Below are 4,603 nucleotides of genomic sequence, written 5' to 3'. Positions count from 1 at the left end.
CAAATTACCGAGACCGATCTCAGGACAACCTAGGCGTCCTCTCCTCCCCTTCTCTGATTACTTGATTCAGTCTTTTTTGGGGGAGGGCGCCTTTGGAGAAGTTGTCAAGCGCGTAAAGTCAACAACTCAGCAGCTGATGTGCATCACGAGGTGGAACAGAAGTGATGTGTTTCAAACGGGCGATTCTAGGATCAGACCTTTAAGGGGGGCTCAGCCCCTAATTAGAAAGTGACACGGATACAGTGCCTTGCAAAGGTTTTTAACCAAACCAAAACCAAAATTTCAAAGGCTTCGTGTATGCTTTGAATACACTTTAAACCGTTCTCTTTAAATCTAACATCTAATGTGTTCCCATGATGGAGCTAGGCTGCTACTGTGTGATTGGACAACCTTCTTTAGCGTAGATTAAGCCTACAGTCAATTGTTGAGAATTTGTGATAAAATGTGATATTTGAGCACATTTTTTGTGGTTTAATTCCCTAGACAAAATAGTCTACCAGGTAGACAAAAAAGTCCTTACTGTTTTACTTAAAAGTATTCCACAGCATTAAATTATGAGGCCTTTCTATTTCTGTTCAACTTCTTACTGTAAATAAGTAATTTGCTCTGAAATGATCCTGAGCTCAGAACTCACAGCGCTCAACCAGAAAAAATCAACTGATCGGAAGGGCCAGGATTTACCTTCTTATGATTTCCTCATGTCTTTCATATGGCCACAGCTCTGTAACTCCTGAGGAGCCTGGGAGTTGTACATACAGACCTTAAACCAGGAAACATCATGTTGGTGGGTCTTTGTGAGTAAACTCCCTCCTTATTGGCTCTTTGTTGCCATGGTCACAGGTAGGATGAGTCTTGTTGGTTTCTTCGCTGTCCAATTGGGAAGGACATGCTCTAACTCCCCCCTTTGGGGTCATTTTCACACACAGATCAAAGGGTAATTATCATGTTAGTGAGAAGGTCTAACAGAATACAGTAAATCAGCATTCCAGTGTCTTAGTTTAGCCTAGTCTAAGACACCAGGTGGTTGGAGACAGATGGTTACTTCCCTTTTGTGGAGCAAACAGTATCTTTCTATATGTTAATAGCAGAGGTGGGTAGAGTAGCCAAAGATTTTACTCAAGTAAAAGTACTGTTACTTTAGAATAATATGACTCAAGTAAAAGTAAAACTAGTCATCCAATATACTTAGTAAAGAAAAAAAAGTGCTTGATGAAAAAACTACTCAAGTAGTGAGTAACTATTGAGTAACGTCTGATTTATTTCTCAAACACGCATCAATCAGACCGACAAAAATACAAATATTATCTTTAGGCAAATTATGCTCATCCAATCAATAAAATAATTAAATTAATTTATTAATTACAAAAATAGCTTAAGTGAGACTTGTCACATCATTTGATGGATACTGCATGTGCCAAACATACTGTATGTAACCTAAAAGACAAACATCCACCTCTCCACGAGAAACTAAAACTACCGTCCGTCTCCTCAGGTTAGATGTTGAGTTGTTGAACGCTCACATGTCCGTTGTTTTGGTCGACACAGAAGGGGGGGCGTCAACAAGGCCAATTGTAAAACAAAAAAAAAAATTTCGCTGTTGTTTCGCACTTTTCCTAAAAGGTAACCATGCTTTCACTATGAGGCCGGGGGGGAGGGGGTTCCTCCTGGTCTGCGTTGCCTTGGCGACGGTTGATTCTGACATCTTTGACTTGCTACAACCGTAAAGCTAACCTGTCCCAGCGCTGAGATTGAGTATGGTCACGTGACTGCACAACAACGTTTGATTGGTGAAACACAGTTAGGTGGTAGAGTCTTCAGTGGAAGTCTCCCTCTCTCTTATAAAATAAAACATTAAAATGAGACGCACAAGGGGGTAAAAACAATGACGCGTAGAATACCAAAGAGGAAAAAGAAAAGTAACGAGCTCATTGTAGCCTGTTGTAGCGGAGTAAGAGTACAGCTTCTTCTTCACTAATCTACTCAAGTACAAGTAAAAGTATAGTGAATTAAAACTACTCCTAGAAGTACAATTTTTTCAAAAACTTGCTCAAGTAAATGTATCGGAGTAAATGTAACTCATTACTACCCACTTCTGGTTAATAGTCTTTTGTTCTAAACCATATGACAGAGACAAGAAGGAGAGAGGGGGTAGGTGAGGACACAAAAGGGTCGTCTTGATCTACCTTTCTTGAGACAAACAATGGTAATTACACAGCATGATATGGAGCCCACACCACTGAATCACTGATTCAGATCATATCTTTTCAAACCCATCTGCAGTATAGATCTTAATACATAAAAACATGTATAATTACATAGTGATGAAACATTTAAACTTTATTTGATTCAACAGCTGTCACTTGAATGGTGTTTTGAGCTAACGCAATCAATCAATAATTTATAGATAGGTAAAACGTTTGTGAAATGACTGCTAGCTTAGCTACAAGCTAGCAATCAAACACAACAAAGGCTGTCAATGGAATGGTGTTTTGAGTTAACGTTGGTGTAACGGGTTGTAAATAGGTTTAGTTAAATTCCTGCATAAATGGGAACAGCGCCATCTGCTGGTGTCACCTTCTCAATGCGCCGCAGGGTTAAACTTGGTGAATTATGGGTAACCCACAGCAGAACTCTCGACAACTGCTGTGGTAAGTCGCATGTTAAACGTTGCAGAGACAATGTTAACCCTAACCCTAACCCTTTTGTTACTTTTGTGAGAAATGTTTTTGCAGTGTAGCCTGAGACTTTATTATGTACTGTGTATTTGAGTATTCTTGTTCATGATTGTAGACAGATACTAAGTTTTTCTCTTGAGTTCTTGAGCTGTGTCCATTAGGAGAGGTGTAAACGGCATCTCTCGTGTCTCTGTTAAGGTTTAGGTTTTGGTACCAGCCTATCCTAGCATATCTCCATGAGGAGAGTTTGTAACTGACTATTACGCAGTAGTGCTCAATGTAATCAATTTTTTTTTTCTCTCTTCTGGTTCCTCTTTTTTTTGTGTATGTAACGGGTTGTAAATAGGTTTAGTTAAATTCCTGCCAAAATGTCTTAATAGCCCACCATACAATGTTTAATTTTACTGTATAATTGTTGCAAAGTAGTTTCACAATGAATGCTGTTAGTTTGGCGTCGTGTGAAGCATTCATTTTGAACTTAGAGCCAAATGCTAAACTAGCTAACGTTATATAGCTTCTGATGCTATTCTTCCGGCTAACTCACTGTGTGTGTATAGGGCTGTTTGTGTCTCCGTGGTGTCAACGTGCTCGCCCTGATTTGGCCTGATTTCCCTATGTGCAGCGGCAGACGCAGCCTCACACACACACAACCCAGCGAGACTGGCTGTAGAGGACCGTCACAGTGGTCCCACAACCGTCACATTGGCAATCAAACAATCATATATAGCTAAAACGTTTTGGAAATGATTCCCATCTTCTGTTTCTAATGAGAAGTTTATTTCATGGATTTCACAAATTTCAGTATGACAGTTATGTCGTAAACCGTTTAAATAGGAGCATGCAACATGTGCACTTGACCAGAGCCGGTCTGACTCGACTCTCATCGGGTATGTCGTGTTATGCCCTAAAACATTTACATCTGAGCATGCTCGACTCAAATCTGCACTCTCCTCACTTTGGGCTGTGACACTCTGAACTGGTCTGTGTGCGGTGTAACCTCTAAATCAGTCCCTGTACAGCAGTGATTAAACAAACAATCCTATTGATACAATTTTTTTCCCCCAAGTTAGTCTCTTACTTAAATTCTAGTGGAAAAAACTTGTACCATACGTGCTGCTCATTTACAACAGATCTAACACCATAAGCAATTATACATCAACAGTTCCAAATGTCAGTGTTCCAACAAGTTGCTAAACAACACATTTTCATCGTCTTTTATTTCATACTCTAATCGCTGAGTATATTCTGTCAAGAAGTGGGGTCTGACAACTTGTCGACCCGACCTGGTGACTGTTGTTATATGTTCATTATGTCCTCAGTTGCATATTAGGTAATATGATGCTGTCCTGTTCTGTATTGTGTGTAAATACCACAGGGGAGCGCTATGGTGCAAGCTATACAGGACGCGTTGGTGACATGTTGTTTGTCCAAGTTGTTTTGACTTAGTTAACTCAGAAGCTGTCTGACCGTGAGACTAATGTGTCCGCAGCTAAAAAATAAATATGTCAAGAAAAGCTAAAGATGATTCATCTTTATTGTTAACTCTTGTCCTCCGAATACAATGTTACCTGCAATACAAGTATAATATAACTTAACAAGTTATGGGCCCAAAAGTTGTTAAGAAGATAAGTTTGTCAGTTTCCATTGTTTAGAAAGTTGCAACGGACCGCATGCTAATGGACTGCTAGCTACGAAAAGAGCAAGCTAACATGACGGAACAACAAAGGACGTGCAGGTTGGCAAATGATGAAAGTGTGATGGATTATATCATCAGAGCAGAAACTGCCATAACGGCGATGCTGAACGTAGGTGAAATGTAAGGAGACGGCCTCTAGTGGCTATGGTCTTAAAGGTATTACCGGAAAGTTTTGAGCCATTCGCAAAACATGTGGCACATACAGACGATAAAACCACGTTTGCAGAATTCA

This window comes from Etheostoma spectabile, unplaced genomic scaffold, assembly GCF_008692095.1.
Source record: "Etheostoma spectabile isolate EspeVRDwgs_2016 unplaced genomic scaffold, UIUC_Espe_1.0 scaffold280, whole genome shotgun sequence".
In the NCBI taxonomy this organism is placed as follows: Eukaryota; Metazoa; Chordata; class Actinopteri; order Perciformes; family Percidae; genus Etheostoma; species Etheostoma spectabile.
This window is presented reverse-complemented; position numbering follows the sequence as displayed.